The sequence below is a fragment of the Mustela nivalis genome (assembly GCF_964662115.1).
Source record: "Mustela nivalis genome assembly, chromosome: 1".
In the NCBI taxonomy this organism is placed as follows: Eukaryota; Metazoa; Chordata; class Mammalia; order Carnivora; family Mustelidae; genus Mustela; species Mustela nivalis.
This window is the reverse complement of record NC_139020.1, coordinates 60,552,488-60,573,448: the sequence shown is the minus strand read 5'-3', so window position 1 is coordinate 60,573,448 and position 20,961 is coordinate 60,552,488. Positions and strand designations below refer to the sequence as shown.

The 20,961-nt window shown below is 33.0% G+C and overlaps 1 long non-coding RNA gene across 14 annotated transcripts in view; it reads left to right on the top strand.

Moving 5' to 3' along the window:
- Positions 1–20,961, top strand: part of LOC309870423 — a 497,103-nt gene that overhangs the window by 144,961 nt on the left and 331,181 nt on the right. For 11 of the 14 annotated variants that reach the window (XR_014314573.1, XR_014314575.1, XR_014314576.1 and 8 more), the window contains one exon: positions 16,596–16,647. The exons of the other annotated variants lie outside the window; for them this stretch is intronic. This is a non-coding gene — a long non-coding RNA (uncharacterized lncRNA). The remainder of the gene's footprint in view (positions 1–16,595; positions 16,648–20,961) is intronic. 14 annotated transcript variants of the gene reach the window in all.

The window sequence follows — 20,961 nt, the reverse complement described above, 5'->3', positions numbered from 1 at the left end:
CATGGTATCTATACTACATCTTTATCCAGTCCTCCACTGATGAACACTTAGGTTCTTTCCAAATATTGGCTATTGTAAATAATGCTGCAGTGAAAATAAGACTGCACATATCTTTTTTAATTCGTGTTTTTGTATTTATATTTTCTGATATTAAACAATTCTTACATTCCTGTGATAAATATTCTATCATTGTTATGTGTTTATATGTGTACATGTACAGAAATGCACATGAATTTTGCACATTTGGTTTTCTATTTCCTTTAGAATTTTTGCATCTAAATTCTTAAGTGAGATTTAAGATTTAAGATTTAAGATTCACTTTCTTAAGTGAGATTAGAATATACATTTCCTTTCTTGTGTACTCTTTCTTAGTATCAGTTTTGCTATCAATTGATCATAAAGTTACTCAGGTTTTTATTTCTTATTGTATTGATTTTGTTATGTTGCATTTTTCTGGTAAATTGTCCATTTCATTTCAATTTGTAAGTTGATTGCGCTTTCACTGTTTAGTGTATTCTCTCTTAATATTTTAATGTTTCCTTTATCTTTAGAGATATATTCTCTTCCTTCCTAAAGCTTTTAATTAGTGCCTTTTCCTTGCTTAATATTTAGTGATTAATAATATTTTGATCAGTATAAATTTTATTATTAGGTTGAATTTTGAGAATTTCACATGGATTAAACCAACATTTTATTGTCTTTTTAAAGAGCCAGTTTTGGCTTTTAAAAGAATCAGTTTTTGCTCTCTATTGTATATAAGTTCTGTGTCATTAGTTTTTGTCATAATCTTTATTATTTACTTTCTTCTCCTTCATTTGTTTTTATTCTGCTATTATTCTTTAACTTGCTAAATTAGATTCTTAACTAATTAATTTTATAGCTTTTTAACATGTAATATATACATTTAAAGCCATAACTTTTCTACTAAGTACCACTTTAGCTGCATCCCACAGGTTTTGATATGTAGTATCTTTATTGTTGTTTAGTTTTAAATATTTAATATTTCCATTATGATTTTTTTGACTCATGGAATATTTATAAATGTGTTTTTTAGTTTCCAAATACATAGGGATTTTTAAATTGTCTTTTTAACCTTAATTCTTGATATTACTACACTGTGGTCAGATAACATGCTTTGTATGATATGAATTCTTTGGTGTTTGTTGAAAGTTCTTATGGATCAGTAGTCATTGAATTTCATAAATCTACATGTTAGTTTGGCAAGAACATGCAGTCCTTGAGGGGAAAAGTTTCTACACATCAGCTAGTTGAAAATTATTAATTATATTTTAATTTGCTATGTCTTGGGGCACCTGAGTGGCTCAGTTGGTTAAGCTGCTGCCTTCGGCTCAGGTCATGACCCCATGGGTATTGAGCCCAGAGTCTGGATCCCCACTCAAAGGGAAATCTGCTGCTCCTCCCTCTGTCTGCCACCCCCCCCCCCCACTCATGTGCACTGTCTCTCTCTCTGTCTCTACTCTCTCAAATAAATAAATAAATAAATAAATAAATAAATAAAATCTTAAAAAAAAAAAAACACAAATCTGCTATATCTTTACTAACTTTTTTTGCCCCATATCCTGAAGTATTTTCTGCCTCATGATTAACTCTTTTCTTTTTTTAGAGTTCTGCCGGAATTACACCTTAGAATGCCTTTTTGTCAGCATGCTGTCTAAAATACCTGCTTCTTCAGATTTTCACTCTTTCCCCTTATCTTGCTTTTTATTTTGGCATTTATCAGTGCAGGACCTTATATTTTATATTTTATATTCATTGTCTCCTTTACTAGAACACAAACTTGCCAAAGACAGGAATGATGTTCTATTCACTGCTGTATCTTCTGGGTCTAAAATCATACTTGCCTTAAACAGGCATTTAATATATAGCTGTTGACTAAATGAACAAAAGAAGAGCTGTTTCTCATATTTCGTTGAGTTTCTTTTTAGTTGAAGGAAATTGTTACATGAGAGTTCTGTGGCTCCTTGCAAAGTGTTTTAGCATTCTCTTCTATCCTGTGGCCTTAGATCTGTGCCCATTAGAATATAAAGAAATCCAGATAATTTTTGTGTTAATTTTTATGCTTAGATTTTATGTTCTAAAAGTAGAATGTAAATGCTGATTCCTAAGGCACCCATGGAATGTATCTGGGTTTCACATTTCTTCATGTGACTTTTTACCACCTAGCCCTAATAAGAATTAAAAGTATTTTTACTGTTTCTCCATAGTAGTCTGTAGATTTTCTTCTATCCCTAATCTGAAGGATTAGGCATCCATTAATAAGCATGTCTCATTTGTTCTTCCGTGTCTCTCTTTGGCTTTAGGTCTTGTCTGTTGTCCACACATTGGTGTTACCACCCAAAATATCTGGGTATATGTGAATCACCCAAAATATCTGGTATATGTGATTATGATGCCCTAGCATCCAACAAGTCTTCTGCTCCCTCTTCCCCCTTGGCTCTGGCTTTGAATTCTTTGTTCTGACACTCAGAGATGTTCCTTTCTATCTTTTATTGTAACTTGGCTCAGTTTTTAATTATCAAAATTATCCTAAGCATCTGTGTATTTGAAGGGAAACAGAGATACAATCACATAAATAGAGCTTGAAATATTTACTGCATTTAATAGCATTTCATAATAGCCTGACTTTACTTCCAACAGGTCTGTTAGGATCTTTATGTGAATCTTTGTCAAGTGTGTTTATAGCATGGTAATCCACTTATAGTAGATGCATAGTAAGTATACTAATGTGTCTAGCACTTGATTTGGATCATGTTGCCCCATTTCTTCACTGGCTGACATCCTGCTGTGCTGTCATATCAATAATCACATGTGATTTTTTCCAAAGAAAAATATCCTTTAAGTTAACAGTTAGCATCAGACAGTGTGCATTTCTGTGTGTGTGTGTGTGTGTGTGTGTGTGTGTGTGTGTGTGTGGTGGGAGGGAGGGAGACAGAGAGGTTAAAGGGTTTAAGTGGGAAGAGAGACTGTTACAAATAAAACCATAGTTGGGGAGAAGAGGAGAGCTAAGGAGGAGATGGGTAGTGGGTGAGAATACAGTAAGATAGATTATAGCTAAGAAGACAAATCTTTGGCAAGGTTGGTTTAATTCTTTTCAGTGAGGCAGATGAACTGTAGCAGAGGCAGCTTAATTATCCCAATACCAATTTGCCCTTCCCTTCAATTCCTTGGACCTGACTTCTTTTCCTGTGTAGCTAAACTGGTCCTTTTTGCTGATGCCTGAGTGAAGTTGAGAGGTTTGATTGCACTTACACTCAATTTTGGTACTTTGTGATTTGTGCTGTGCTTATGTCCATAGGGGAAAATTGGTCCCTCTGAGTACACAGCAAGTAACTATCATCCTGATTGTATGTGAAAGCTTCTGTCCTATCATGTGATTATTATCAGGAACACAGGATCAGCAAACCTGTGTTCTTTTGGAACTGCTTTTCTTCAGCATTCTCAATACATAGCAAGAACATACGTAAAAAAGGAAGTATTCATGTCTCACAAGTGAGACATGAGCGTTTCATCCTCTTTTGCAAATATTGCAGTGTTTTGTGATCTTTCATATCAGCAAAGAGAAAGAATCTTCAGTTATTTCTTAAATGAATCAGTTACTTTATGAAGCTTTTGAAAACGCTATTTTGCAGATAGATTCAACAATCTTATCCCTATTGTGTAATTTAGTGGTAAGCTTTCTGCATTCATCTTACCTGGAAAGGTCAAGCTTTTTATGACCTTCAAAAATCTGATCCTTGTTTTGTACAGACAATTACCTAAATGCTCCCATTATTTAGAATTGATATTTCAACCATCTCAAGGTTTACTTTTTCCTAGAATTCTCAAGTGTTTTCATTTATTGAATAGTGAGTCCAACTGAAGCAGTTTTTATAATATTATCTAAAATCTTATATTTTTTCATTTTATTTTAAAATTTGTGGTTGTATAACATGGGATATAACTTAATAGCAAACTTTACATTTAAATGTTACAGCTTTCATGTTTTTACAGAAGTCTGGTTGAAGCTAGAAACAATATTATGACACCATAGGCTTTAGTAATTTATGTTGCCAAAAGAGATAAAGTGGAACTGGATGGCAGAAAGGTAGAGTATTGATTATCACAAATAGAAGGGCTGATAGCTTAATGAAAGCTGATCAGCAGTACAATTTATTAAAACAACTTTAAAGTGGAAAATAGGAAATGATAGTGCTACTGATTAATAAGTTATCTCATCACAATGTGGATCAACATACTATCATTTAGAATCTTTTTAAAATTTATTTAAATTTATTTTTATTTTTTTGCTTTTTTATTATGTTAGTCACCATACAGTACATCATTAGCTTTTGATATAATGTTCTATGATTCATTGTTTGCATATAACACCCAGTGCTCCATGCAATACATGCCCTCCTTAATACCCATCACCGGGCTCACCCTTCTGCCCGGTCCCCTCTGAAACCCTGTTTGTTTCCTGGAGTCATTGTCTCTCATGGTTCATCTCCCCTCTTACCCCCACCCTCATTTTTCCTTTCATTCTCCTAATCCTATTCCTTATGTCCCTCCATCCTATTCCTTATGTTCCACAAATAAGTGAAACCATATGATAATCGACTCTGCTTTATTTATTTCACTTAGTGTAGAATCTTTACACACCAAATTTTAGTTTAATTGTGTAGCTATTTTGGTGTTGGAATACAGTTTTGAGGAGCATAAAATGGGTTTTAGAATGCCTTTTGAAAATAGTTATTAATCAAGTTAAAGGGTATTTAGTACTTTGGATAATAAGGTGTATATTACTTGAGAAATTTAGAGGACCTGAAAAGATTTGAGGAAGAAAAAAGTCTTACAATAGATGTAATGAAAATGTAACTTGAAATGGCCTGACAACATTTTCAATAAAACACTGGAAGAGAAATCAGTAAACATCTTGAAGACAAAGGAATCAGGAGCAATGAACAAAATGAATTTATTACAAACAAATCATGCCTAAAAAAATTAATAGTTGTTTAAAATAGAATTGCAAAAATTAGCATGGATAAAGGGAATGTATTTTTTAAACTTCAATGAAGTATTTATTGTGGCTTTTCAAAAATAATTTTAATGTTAGGATACAAATAATATGATGGATTGGATATTTATAGAAAGATGATGATTCCATATAAGGCCAAAATGTAATGTCAAGAATATACATACCTAAACTGATTATAGGATTAGGTGGCAGTGACAAGGGTAACTTGAGAGACTTATGTCCCCTGTAATTCCCATCAATCCCCCCAAAAGTATTATAATTCATGTAAAAGCAACTTGCATATCTCGCAAAAACAGCTTCTAATACAAGTCCTCATAATACCCCTTATAATTAAATTTTGATGCTGAGTCTCCCTTATATAGAAATTCCGTAGGCTTAACTAATGAATTTAGACCAGAGGTCAACAAATCTGTCCTACTGTTCTTTTTTTAATTGCGATATAGTTGATATATAACAGTATGTTAGTTTCAGGTGTACAACATGATTTGATATATGTATATATTGCTAAACATCACCACTAATATATCTCATTACATCCATCACTACACATAGTTACAGTATTTTGTGTGTGGTGAGAACTTCTAAGATCTAATCTCTTAGCCACTTTCAAATACACAATATAATATTTTTAACTATAGTCACCATAATGCATGTTACATCCCTAGTGCTTATTTATTTTATAACTAGAAGTTTGTACCTTCAGACCACCTTAATCCATTTCATGTGTAACCTAAACCCCTTCTCCACCCTTCCCTCACACCCTGGCAACTACTAGTCTGTTCTTTGTATCTATGAGTTCAGTTCTTTTGTTGTTATTTTGTTTGTTTGCTTTTTTTTTTTTTTAAGATTCCATAAGATTCCGTTAGATGTATGTAAGATTGTACAGTATTTGTCTTTTTCTCTATGATGTATTTCACTTATCTTATAATACCCTCAAAATCCATCCACGTTGTTGCAAATAGCAGGATTTTCTTCTTTTTGATGGCTGAATAATAGTCCCTTGTATATACATACCACTTTTTAAAAATGCATTCATCCATCTATCAATACTTAGATTATTTCCATGTCTTAGTTATTGTAAATAATGCTACAGTGAACATTAGGATGCAAATATCTTATTGAGATAGTGATTTCATTTCCTTTTGTATATACTCAGAAGTGGAAATGCTGGATCATATAGTAGTTCTATTTTTAATTTCTTGAGGAACCTCTATATTGTTTTCCATAGTGGTTGCACCAATTTACATTTCCACCAATAGTGCACAAAGGTTTCTTTTTCTCCACATCCTTACCAACCCTTCTTATTTCTTGTTTTTTTGAAAATAGCCATTCTAACAGGTGTGAGGTGATTTGGTTTTGCTTTGCATTTCCCTGATGATCCTACAGTTTTTGTAAGTAAAGTTTTATTGAAATATAGACATGTTCATTTATTTATGTATTTATTGCCTATGACTGCTTTCATGAGATGATAGTGCAGTTGGGTAATTGAGACAGAAACTATATGACCTACAAAGCCTAAATATTTATCATTTGGCCTTTTATAGAAAGTTTTCTGATCCCTAGTTTAAATGAATGCCTTTTTTTTTTTAGCCTTTAGAAACATTTAGAATATTCAGATCTGAGCATGTTTGTAAACTGTATGAAGGAGGCATTGAATCTCTATACAATACTATTCTTACTTGTATCCTGATTCTTCCATGTTTCATGGGACCGACTCATCTGTTTCAGCAATAAATATCCAAATAAGATATGTGACACTGTCACCACCTTCATTCAGTTTTATTCAGCCATTCTTGACATTATAAAAGTTGATAATGATGTATCAATAGGTTTAATAGAGGAATGTGATGGAATGGTGGTTGAGAAAAATAATGTTGTTAGTCTTAAGTTTTAAGACGGATTGGGTCTAATTCTATGACAATTTATTTTGTTTAGAACTCTCTAAGTGGGGGTGCCTGGGTGGCTCAGTCAGTTCAGTATCGGCCATCTGCCTTTGGCCCAGGTCATGATCTCAGGGTCCTGGGATTGAGACCCACATCGGACTCCATGCTAATTTGCTTTTCCCTTTTCCTCTGCTTCTCCTCCCTACTGTACACTCTCTTTTGCTCTCTCTCTCCCTCAAATAAATAAAATCTTAAAAAAAAAAAAACCCTCTCTGTCAACAATTTGTATTGGATTTTTCTCCCAAATATAATTATGTTAGGGGCAGAACATTCCTCAGCCTGTAAATAAATAGTTGATAAATATTTATGGATTGAATATGAATAATTATTTTGTATGTATTTATTTATTCTTCAGATATGTGAGTGCTTACTATATGCCAGGCATAATGCCTAGGGATAAGCAGTTTGGCACTGAATTATATGTAGCTAAACTGACAGGATCCCTAACTTAGGACGATAGACAGTGAATGAGTTTATAAGTAAAATAGTTGTAGAGAGTGATAACCTGTGAAAAACAGAAATCTGGGTAGTAGGATAAAGAGTGATATGGGACAGAAAGTGTGGGTAGCAGGATAAAGAGTAATGAGGTGCCATTTGAGCTGAGATTGAATGATGAGATGGGGAAGCCATCATGAAATGATCTGGAAGAAGAGCCTTAAAAGAACAAATTCAAAAGCCCCCAACAAGTGTGGCCTAATAAAGGAATAGAAGAAGACAAATGTGGATCCTAGTAAAAGTGTGTGTGTGTGTGTGTGTGTGTGTGTGTGTTGTGTTAATTTAAGATCCACCATATTTTGTGTTTGTGTTAGAATGGTAGTGGGAACAGCATATAAGGTTAGGCCTCTGTATATATATTTTAGGTATATAAACAATCATACTTTCAATTGAAATGTGTCTGAGCTAAAATGAGAGCACTTGAACTGATTATATCTAAATCAATTTTTGTTGAATCCAATGGAAGACCGTGCATAGGTTTCTGGATAAGAATAGAAGAGTGAGAAGGGAAAGCATTGAGATAAAGTTTTTGGAAAAACTGGAGATTAGCATTTGTTCTTTGGCTCCAAGACCATGTAGATTTCAATTACATGAATACTCCTTAACATATTATAGGCTTCAATAAAGATTTTCTGAATCAGTGTATACTGTTTTAATCTGATTGGATTCAATGGTACAATTTCTGATTGGATTGGAGGATACAATTTCTACATTAACTGGAAGAGAGGATACACAATGGAACCAGATTATGGAGGACTTTGCAAACCAAACACATTGGATTTAATAGTGTAAGTGATTGGGAATTATTTATAGGGAATAAAGTAATAATAACTAGGTGATTTCTAAATATTTGTTTTATTATGGTATGTAGGATGAGTCAGAGACAAAAGGAGCTGAGGATGGTATTTTGTTCCAGATATACTTTTTATTTTAACCAGGTTTTCATTCCCGGCCTGGCTTGGCTGCAGTAGAATCAATTACTTCATTAAAAGGCCCTGGATCTAATGAAGAAAAGCTGCCTCAGTTACCAAGAGTCTTTCTTGTTATGCATTCTTGCAAATACATTGCTGTTTGCCTTTGCTCTGCTTTCTTTCCTGTTTATCTGATCTTTAACCATTTTCAGGACTCCAAACATTCTGCCTTATTTTTCCCTTTCATATTTGTATCTTACTGGTATCTACTTGATTCTATTTATATGTAGGAAATAATTCAATAAAAATTAGATGGAACAGATTTATAACTGAAAACTTTTCTGTACAAACTATAAAAAACATTTCTCTCTTCCTTTCTGTCTTCCTTTCTCACTCTCTTCCTTTCTTTTTTCTTTTCTTTTCTTTTCTTTTCTTTTCTTTTCTTTTTCCCCTCCCTTCTTCTTTTTCCCCTCCTTCCTCCCTTCCTTCCTTCCTTCCCTGCCCTCCCTTCCTGTTCCTCCATCTCTATCCCTATCTCTCTTTTTCTTTCTTTCCAGCCTTTGCTCTTTATGGGATTACTGAAAGTATTAAAGTTGGTACACCGAAAGCAAATGAGATACAAACTTATTGCTATCTCTGGGAGCAGCAATCCCTTGCTGAGACGGATACATCAAGAAAATTTTCATGTTGGTGCAGCTTTAGCCACAAAAGCAACTTGTTGGCCCTCACCTTTGTGAACTGTCAAAACAATATGGGCCACTTTTCCTGTTGTCTTCATTGGCCCATAGACTATATAATCATTCAATTTTGTATCTCACGAGAACTATTTCCAAAAAGGAAATGAGGGGTTAGTTTTTACTGTAGGGCTCCACATTTACTGACATAGTGATGCTTTTTTTTTTTTTAACCCCCCAATCTGGGCATTTGATTCTGGAAAATTAACAACGCTGTATAACTGCCAACTCCACAAAAGTGGTACCAGTTTTGTCAGCAACTTATGAACTACTCCCCAAATGCATATGTCTGGGGAAAAAACAGTATGAATGTGTCTGGCATAATAGTGAAGAGGTGGACTTGTGTTACAGATAAAATGGCATAAGAAAAGCCATCAGCTCATGATTGAAACTGAAAATGTAATATTGTCTGTAGAAGTGAAGACTCTGGCCAGATTGACTAGGTGTGAATCCTGGTTCTGCCATTCAGTAGAGAGGTGATCTTGGGGAAATCACATAATCTCTCTATGCATCAGTTTACATATTAATAAAATGAGGATAATGACATCTGATATCTAGCTACCCACCTCCTAGTTTTTATGAGATTTAAAATAAGCAAATATACATAAAAGTAGTTAGAATAAAACCTGAACACAGGGAATATTTATATATTTATAATTATCTGATAATCTTTAGAAGTAAAGGTGAACATTAAAGAGCTTTCTCTCTCACCCTGCCTCCTCTAAGAGAAAAGTGTAAAAAATTTGTTGTCACTTCTAGAATGTGGAATGATTTGAAAACAGCACTATTTTGTTTTAAAGCTGAAACTCTGGTAGTGCAATTATCTTAAAAGGAAACATGCTTAACCTTTAACCAAGACTAAATTAAGCAGAATTGTTTTTACACTCCCCTTTTAGAGGGAAACAAATCATAAGAAAATACTTCATTATTAGTGATGTCTTCAAAAAGCAACTTTAAACATCCTTGTTATGCCTGGGGTCACTGTGTTTTCAGTACCATCTCCAATGTCTATGCATTTACAATTTTATAGAATTTGAAGGCAAACACTCTCTTGGTGGGTCCCTGTGGTGTGAAAATGTTGGACTTCACGAAGGAATTCTTGAGATGTCTTTGGTGCAAAAAGGTGATTTTGTTAAAGCACAGGGACAGGACCCAGAGGCAGAAAGTGCTGCACTGGGGTTGTGACAGGTGTCTGATTAATATACTTTCAAGTTGGAAGGGGCTTAAGAAAAGGTCATTTATTACTGTCTAATAAAACCTTAGTCATGAGATCCTTCAGATGTGTATCAGTGGGCCATATGCTTGGAGGATGATTGCCAAGATATATCTTGGGGTGGAATGTGGGGGTAGAGATAAAGGAAGTTTCCAAAGGAAACTAGTATATGTTTTATATGTTAAAGTAGACTTAGAGGATCCTGTGGTGGGGGCAGGATAATGTTAAGCTGATACTGCTTTTTTCTAGCAAAGTGTTGACATAGAGACAACAGAGTTCCTAAAGGAAGAGCACTCTGCCTGTTTCAACGACTTGTCAGTGGGCTGTAGGCAATAAGGAAGTTTATTTTTTTTTCTTTTGCCATTGTTTTCCCACATCACCTGGACTCCTAGAAATTTACATAAAATTTTGTGAACATGTACACTTTTCTAAAGAAAGAGATCCTTGGTTTTCTATCATTTTCTCAGAGGAGCTTATGACCTAAAGATTAAGAACCATCCTCTATGGCAGAATAAATTTTATATCTTTAATGAAGATAAAATGATAAAACCCTATTTACCAAAGCAGGAAAATCTGCCAGTGTATCTTAGGTTATAGTTAAAAGAATCAAGGCAAAAGCTTTATTTTCTCTGGTATACCCTTAGGTAACCAGAATTTAATTAACCAGCATTCGAGGTAATCAACGCTTACTTGTGTCAAGCAGCCATTTTCAATATATTAGCTGAACTAGTATTTCATCCAGAGAAAATGAATTTTATTTATTGTTCATTCTTTCCTTTCTGTCATTCTACTTTTGAAACTATTAACATTTTCCATAGTTTTGTAATTATATATTTCTTATGATATGCTTGGGAATAAAAACTTATGTAAATACTACAAAACCATTATTATATCCATCTCATTAATATAATTTAGTAGAGAGTATTTCTATTCATTCTGTCCAAGTGTATTGTGGAATAAAGTATTTGAAAGAGAACAAGGGACAGTTGGAAAGAAGGGAATTGTACTGACCTCTGAAATCTTAAAAATGTGTTGCATTTCTCATGTACTATGCCAATGTTTAAACTCACATTAACTTTGATGTTTTTAATTGCTTTTATTAAAATGGCTCAATAGAATATTTTAAAATAATTGATTTATAGATTCCTAGAAACGGTACACATTCCAGGCTCAAAAACTTTAAAGTTTTTAGTTGAAGGAGTTTAAGTAAATAATTCAGAAATGCATTCTGTTTACCTGTTAATAATTAAGCAGGTTAGACTGTGTACTTTTTATAGGCATGGAGTTTTAATTTATTTATTTGTTGGTGTGTTGGTTTTTAAGAATTTATTTAAGCCATTCTGCTATTGGGAAATAAAATCGAACAGAGTAAAGCTGCACATAATAAAGGAAAGGGATTGGGTTACTTTTAAAGAGACAAATGACAAAAAAAGAAATTGACTGGATTTTAGGATTAAAAGAAGTATTTAGTACATAATCTTTCTGAACTTTCCCCCTCTGTTTGGAGGGGAAACTGAAATATCTAACAGCAAGTATGATGGAGTTAGGTGAACAGTCTTTTGTTGTAGCCCTAGAGCCTGCTTCAGTGGAACTTGATTTGATCTTAGATGGCTTCATTATGGTGTTTGGCCAGGTTACTTTAATGGATTCTTGGAGAAGTCTACCATAGAGTTTATCAGATTCTCTGGTGCTTTAAAAACTCTGGTAATACCCAAAGCCAGAATGCATATCTTCGTTCTAAGAAGCACCATTATGGACTAGAACTGAATTGGCCTTTCCAGTCTTCGAGGGACTGCATCTTGTCCTCTTGACCATGTACGTGTATGTTCTTCCTGATGTTCCTTAAGGATTGTAAATCAGTTTTCATTTGCCGTTTCTGGTGAGATACAAACAAACTTCATATTTCAATTTTTATTTAATGACGACTTGTTTTATAATCATCAGTAGAGGATAGCCTTCAACACATTCTGTTTGTTTTGTTGTAAGGTATCGTTTGGTTGCTTTTGATTTTTATTTATTTGAAATTGTAACTATAATGGTCCTATCACTGAAATTGATGCATGTTCTATTTGCTTTCTCTTATAATAAATAGTATGCTTACTATATAAAATAACCTCTAACTTCTTAAGTTTTCTACATTCCAGGCTGTGCATTTCTTTGAAAATTTAATTAAAGATGTGATCGATTAAAATCTGACTCCTAGGAATCTAAGAAATACCATTATAGGTGGTTGCTGTTTTTGTTTGTTTTTGGAAAATCTTATTTTTCTTTCTTTTCTTTTTTAAAATTTTCTTTATTCTGTCTTCCTTCCCTCCTTGCTCCATCTTCTTTCCTTCCTTCCTCTTTTATTTTATTTTTTTCAACAGAAGTGCCTTTCAAAAATAGGGACAGATAGATCTTTTCAACTGGCTTTCTTAACATTCAGGAAATCTAGTAATATATCATCTAATCTTTTTTCTGAAACATAGACTAGCTCTTGTTTTAGTGACTTTAATGTTTATAAAAAGTAATTTGTGTTTATTGTAGAAAATTTGGAAGGAAATCACAAGAAGAAAAATATCTGCCATAACCTTAGTATCTGAGATTAGTGCTAGGAATAATTTGGTATATAGATTCTTACATGATTTTTCTAATGCATACATGTTTTTTCTGATACATAGATAGACACATGCATACATATCTACATATATTCACAGAACCAAACATTGTGCATAGTCTATATATTTATATATACCACAAAATTACTAAAAAATTATTAATATTTTGCAACCTGCTTTTTAAGCTTAATGATGCTTTATAAATTTTCACTTGCTGTATTTTATGAAAGCTCATAGTTATACCACATGTCATTTATTTAACCAGTTCACTGTTTGGAATATTTAGGCTATTTTAATTTGCATTCCTTTCAGTACAGATTAATTATTACAGAATATTCATTACAGATAATTATCTATTACAGATTAATATTGTTTTATATGTATCTTAGTTTGCATTTCTTCTATTCTGAATTGCCTATTCATTTGAAAAAGATGAGATCTTTGTTTCGTTTATTTATAGATTAACAACTCTATGATGTCCTATACATTAAAAATATTTATGTGTTTTATTGTTGGCCTCATATTCAACATATTTTTTGACTAAAAAATTTTTAAGTAATTTTTAAGATTCATAAATCTTAATGATTGTTTATATTCTACTACTGTCTATGTGGCTTAAAAGGCATTCTCACCTTGAAATTCAGAAAATTATATACATAGGATTTCTAATAGATCTTTGATTAGTTATTATATTCAGATGTATCAATTTCCTTTATTTTTGGTGCCTGATAAGAGGTATGAGAACAAAAAAGATTGTTTTATTACATACTTAGTCTCAATGCTGTGAAAATGCTACCTGTAATACTTAACCCATATTAGAGTCCCTGTGGTCTATTCTACTGATTGGTCTCTTCCAACTGCCAATACCACACCATTAGCTATATTTCAGTTTTTGGTGAAAACTAACCTTGTTTTTTGCTGTAAGGTCAAAAAACAATACTTACATTTTTTTCTGTTGTAATCTCCGCTTTGGTTTATTTATTTTTTAAAATTTGAACTAAAAAAAAAAGCATTTGAACTATTAACGATAATTTTAGTTCAACTTAGTTCAACAAAGACTTACTGAATGTTTGCTATACACCAGTCCCTGTGCTTGTATTAAGAACACTGAAATGAATTGGAAACTGTGTGGTAGAATCTTTGTGCTAGAAAAATATATTAATCTGATGGAGGCAGACAGAGTGTGTAAATGGTCAAGATAGTGGCCTAATATTGGTAATTTTATTTTTTTCTGATTCTTTATTACCTTTTTTTAATCTACAACTTATTGACTCTAGTCATTTTTTAATCTTTTCTATCTTTCTTTAAACCCAGAGAAGATTAGATGACATTGATTTAACAGTTAGATTGTCTCAGACATATGAAATATGATGACATTTTTCATATTCATATAGTCTGTTTACTTTTTCTAACTAATGAACTGATAATTGTGTCTTCTTGTTTTCAGTTATGTACATTTTTATTGAATATTTGCTAAGCACTATTTAAGGAGCCACAGGGAAAGAAAAATGAATGTCTAACAAATTTATGTTTTAGTGGGGGAAATTCATTATTTATAAAATAATAGCAATATAATAAAATAATACATATTGAGAGTATTGTTTGCTGTGTGCATTGTACAAAGCAAAGTAATATATATTAACTCATTTACCTCTTATAATAGTCCATCTAGTCCCCTAGATACGTTTTGTTCTAGATACTTTTTTGACTCTTTTACTTCATGCACACTTGCCTTATTGTCACCTCCTCTGAGAAGCTTTCCTGTCCAAACCAATTTAAAATATCCGCCCATGTCACTCTCAGTGCCATTACCTTACTGTTGGCACTTATGGTACTAATTATATGACATTATAAGTTCAACAACCTACATGCTTATTGTTTGTTTACCACTACTAGAATGAGTATTGAATGGCAGACTAAACAATGGGTTGTAGAAGTTTGTAGTTGTGAAAGAGCAAAGTTTAGTATATAAAATTTAATTTCACTAAGTCTGAATTTCTTTATATGTAAATGGATGCAGACTTAGTGCTTGTCTTAGAGTTGTTCAGGTTGTTCATTCTTTCATTCAATAAATATTCATTGATCTTAGTATATGGCAGACACTCTTCATGAAATTGGGAATACAGTGGAAAAAAACAATGTCTGCCCTTATGGCACTGCCATTCTACTGGGGGAGATAATAGATAAATGAAAATTACTTTTATAATATATCATGTAATGGCCAAATTAATTTTCTCCAAATTAAATATCTCTACCTCATCCCCATAATCTGAACATTTTTTTCTATTTCTAGTTATTGTCTGTTTATCAATGATTAAGGGTTCTAATCACACTCCTAGAAGATTTTGATTTTCTCAAGTTTGATGTTGCAGAGTAAATGTATATTACTCATGTATCCTGACTATAACAGGACTTGCACCTTCCTTTCCTCAATCCCATTTACTAGTACAGCTTAAACTTAGGTTTGTTTTGGTTTACTGGTATAGTTTGCTGTTTGATTCTTTGTTTTCCCTTCCTAAGATATTATTTATGCATATTAAAGATCCAATCAATTAAAATCCTTAGATCTTTTTTATTTTCTTTATTTTCTTTTTTTTTTTTTTACTGTAGATGCACTAGCTGATGAGATTGTTTTTTGTTTATGTATGTGTTTCCATTAGTAAAACTGCTTTTGAGATTTTGAATGGCTGCATCTCTGTGGAGATTATTAGTAAATATGACATCAAGGTCATCATTGAAATTTCATAGCAAATTTAGAGGGATAACTTTCCAAGGACATAAAATACTAAATTCAATTTTTAAGAGGAGAATTGTTTCTAGTTAATTTTTTTTATATTGAAACTCACCAAATTGGGTTTAAAGGTACCTCAACATCTTGCCTACTTTACTGCTCCCAGTACTAGCTTTGAGTATATACTATCAAATGCATGTGAATAAAAAAGAATTTAAAAGTGACTCATCCATTTGTTTGACATTCCTGCCTCCAAATCTGAGTAGGACCCTACAATAATAGCCTTGCTTGCTGAGAGAGGAAACATAAAGCCATGTTCTAATGTCAGTGCATTACGTACTGGATCCCAGTTCAAGCTATGTTGAACATATTACCCTCTGCTCCCTATTTCATTCCATCAATTTACTTTTCATTTTCTGCATTATCTTCCTTTATGCAAATCTCTTTAGCCTCACTCATTATTTTATGGATAGGACCTGTGTTTTATGTTTTTATTTTTCCTAACTCATCAGTACTTACCAGTATATTATACACAATAGATCTTTGCAAAATCTCTGATAATTAAGAATAGACAAAGACATGGGATAAATCTATTTGGGATTAGTTTTTTTTTTTTCAATTGCAAAAATAAATGTAAAAACTTTGTGTAAATTAAGAAAGCTTCTGATAGTACTGTAATAAATACCCTGGTCTACATCTAAACCCTGTTCACATAGTGATTTAAATCATATATTCGTGTCATACTTTACTATGTACTCGTACTGCATATACAGAAATGAATGTGGTAGTCTTTTTTTTTTCCTTTTGAAAACTGTAGATGCTAGTTGACACACACAAACCCAGCTACCTACTTTTCATGACGAGTTATAGACATGCTATGGAAATGTTAATTGCTTCCTTGGAATATTTCTAATTTTAAGTATTTCCTTTTTACAGTCACACAAAAAGAAGTATTAAGGATTACCCTTTGAGACTCTGAAGACTGAAGGTAATGTCCAGTGATATTTTCTTGAAAGACTTTTGTCTTCTTGAAAAGTTTCATAATATTTAAGGCCTTGGCTTTACTGCCTCAGGTCTTTATTGCCCTTTAACACATTAAATATCTTTTTCTAGGTCTACCTAAAAAAAATCTGAAATTATAAATCAAAAAAGAAGAACCCTAACATCATGTCAGAATGTTTCAGTCTAATTGGGTGTTGCTGTACTTCTTTCTTCTATATGGAAATGTATTAGGGCCCTTCCCTATTTTTTAAATCAGTTTGGAACTCTTCTGATTTTATACCTTGCCCTTTTCTTAAATAGACGTATTGACTCAAAGCCAAAAAGTCAGCATCCATTCCTCCTCAGGAAGAGCTTTACAACTAACTGTACAAGATAAAAATGCATTGGTTACAAGCAAAAACCATGCAGGAAATCATGCAGATGAGATTTCATGACTACTTGTAGTCAAAAGTCCAGAATTTCAGGCAAGACGTATACAATAGACTTGTGTTGCTGCATTGTGTATAAAGAGCTCATAGGGATTGAAGAACGTTTCTGAGACAAGAGGGGGCTATAATTACTTTGCTTCTTACATGCATGGTTAGATCTTCCAGCGAGAATAACGTGGTAGGGTAATTTATTATAGAAGAGTAAATCACAGATTACATTGGAGGGGGATGGGGTGCTGATCCAACCATCAGTTTTGTGAATACATACACTTAAGCATGTGTGATAGCTTGTTTTTAATTTCTTTACACCAGTGCACACCTCAAACATTCCGTTTAGCAGTGGGATATGCAAATTGTTCCAAATGCAGCAGCAGTACTTTCACCTGAATGTCAAAACTGTCAGAGAGCTTTAAATCAAATCTTTATAACATTTTTTAAAAAACCAGCCAGCCCAAGATTGAGGCACCTAACTCCCTGAAAAAACTTGATTCCCATGCTTTCAAAATGCTCCAGTATGTCAACAGGGTAATGTCAAAGTTCTAATTCACCTGCTTTCTAATTTTAACCTTTTAAGGATTTTATTTTATTTGGCTTAATTACGATATTTTCTACAAATTAATGATAAATGCCTTGATTAATAAAACCAAATGTCAGAGAAAATGACAACTTGATGAAAAATTAATACTCGGCAATATTTTAAGGTACATAAGTACTAAAGATGTACTCTTAATCCTCATACTTCATCAGCTCTTTTTGAAGATGGGTAACAGCATTATTCTTGCACAGAAGTTTCCATAGCCACATGTGTAGATGCATTTTAGCAATATAGTTCTCAGCTATTGTTTTACTACTAGCTATTATAGATAGAAATATATTCATAATTTTTAGTCTCGCCTTTTTCTCATGATATTTTTATTTTTATTTCACAAAATCAAGGTAAACTATATTTTAGGTTGTTTCTAGAGATGAGGCTACCATATTTAGTATCCAGATAGCAGCCTGTATGTGTGTGTGTGTGTGTGTGTGTGTGTGTATGTATTTCAAGAGATCTCATGGTATAAAATGTAGTAGTTTGCAACTGGATATCTGTTAGACTGTTAATTAATCTGGTTATGAATATTTCAGCTGGAATATCTAAAAATTATTCAGTAGAAGTATTAAATACAGAGAGGGAGCACCTCTATTTCAAAGGGAAGTAGACTTTAATATGGGGATTTACTTTTTCTCAATGTTTTTTTCCTGAGTTTTCATTAAAAGACCTGATTAGCAATAAAGAATAGTAATTTGCTTTTTTGCTATAAACTCTTGGTTAGATTTTTAAAAAACCTAAAGATCAAGAAATGTGACTATTTTCCCTTTACTGATAGTCATGGAGTTAAAAAAATTTTAAAGATTCTATGTATTTTTCCATCTTAACAAACATCAGGATAACTTTTTGATATGAATGCTTAATTATTTGATTAAATGTACTATGCAGGAATTATAGTCTGTGTTGCATTTTTATTTTCATATTTCATAGATGAAGCTGCCAACCAAATGAGGGAAGGCACAATGGCTTCTTCTGTGTTGTGCTTTTGTTTGGTTTGGTTGTTAAGGGATAAATAGACCCACATAATGCACTGTCAGTGAAATGGACACACTTTGACCATCTGTTCATATAATGACATGATGGCCATACCTATCAACAGAAATTTCTGCCAACTAATGTTAAAATCACTTTTTTTTTTTTTTTTTTGGTAATATGCTGGGAACTTCTAGATAGTTGTTTCAGGCATGTTGTTATGCATAGTGAGATATATAGAGGTAAATGTTGGTCAACATCTTATAAACACAATTATGCTAATCTCAAGGGGATGCATTCTGTCAGTGGAGATTTCTGGTACTATTTAAAATTGGGAGATGGATTGTGCTGAATCTTCTTTAGCTGGCTATAGGTTTCATTGTTTTTGTGTTATTGTCTGGTTCCAGACATCAAGTTTGTACTGGCCAAGCTGCTTGATGAGTAGGGGCCACCAACATTGCTGCCCTGACTGCTTACATACCTGCTATGAATAATAGATTTTTCAGGTAGTTAATCATTGCATTGTAACTATCTCTGTTCCTTCTTAGCTGATCACTGCCCAGAGAAGTTTAAGTTCCCCTGTAGCACAAAGCTTCTATTATGTTTCTATACCTGCATTTGTTTGTATACCAAAGCATCTATAATTCTTTTTTTCAAATACTGGTAAATAAGACATGCCACACTTCTTTGCCAATTCATCAACTACATATTAAACAATGTACTTCCCTCCCCCCTTGTTAATTATATCCATTTGCCTTTTACCAATTTACTTCCATATACAAACCAATTAACTTTTATTCATTAGTTCCAGGATTTGGTCAAGGAAATACTAACACCTACGTCACAATTCACAGCTTTAAAAGTTTCTCATTGAAATTTTAGTTATATGAGTCAGTACTATAAGAGAATATCATCATTTTCCCCAAAATGTTGATAAATAAAGGAGGTAGACTGAAACCCAAAATAGTCTTAAAAGACTTTTTGCTTCATGTGACACTGTTTGATCACAGAAATGAGGACAACTGACCAAACCTTATACAGTTAGATTCTTTAGTTTTGGGAAGTTGGAGTTGATTTTTTAAACTTCATGCTGGTGTGAACACACAACGACCAGTAGTGTTCTTTGAAGAATCTAAACCTTATGGAAAATTAAACCTGTTAGACTATCTCTGATCCAACAGGGGGGAAAGAAAAACCCTAAAAATAAATGTTTTCTAATGGACTTAATATATATAAATTTCCAGGTTGAGTACTTATAATTTCACCATAACCTTCTCTCTAAATGATTTTTTAGTCCTTTTGGAAACTGCATTCTCACCTTTAAGCTCACATTTTACTTTGCAAGCTCAAGTAATTGAGACCTTACTGGTTTGAAAAGATTAAGGCAGCTTCCAGAGTTGCCTGCTGTATAACTTAAGTACCAGTAGAATGATCAGTTTCTCTCAATAGGATTCATTTACCTTCATTTCCTTTGCAAGCTTGTGTTTATTAATGAATAAACTACACTCATGAAACATACTGCTAAATAGATCAATCAAAAGATATCAAGAAAACCATGAACATTGTCCAAGATATATAGGAGATTTCTGTTTCCTGCCTAAATGCTGCTTTCATTCTTCCTCCCTATCTACCATCCCCCTAATATCCAGGTCTCTCTTTGTATCCTTTAGTGATGACAAGATGTTTTTTATTCCTCTAATGAAGTGGGAAACAGATTTACATGCTTTCTTCTTAGGATTAGATTACTTATTGTAGTACTGCTCAACGTATCTTTGTAATACTCCCCAACCTCTACCCACACTAATTAGTGACTTTCAAAATTAGGGAAAATCTTGGTTGTGTGGTGGCTCTATATTTATCAGTGATCAAGGAAGTGTTACTAATACACTTGTCAGTATTAAAAAAGAATTAAGTAAATAAAGGGCCAGATGGCCAAGCCCAGGACCTATCAAGAACCCAGTATGTGTGGGCTGGTCCAATGGAATGACAGAAGTGTATTACCAGGCTAAGTGGAATCAGAGTTAGGCTTTCACTTACAAGAAAAAGCATATTTTTCAAATGTGTTTTCTTATGATAATAGTGATTTACATGTTCAGACCTCATTTGTACCAGTAACATTTAAAAGCCTATATTTCCCTTTATATCAAGAGACAGGAGTGTTTATGTGTATCAGAAAAGTCTCTCGGAATAGGACATAGTGGCATTAAAGTAATGCAGTTACCATGCAAGCATTTTTGCTGATTCAGAGAAGAATTCTGCTTTGTTCTCTCACGAGAGCCTATGTGTTTACTGTTATAGCTTACTTATTACA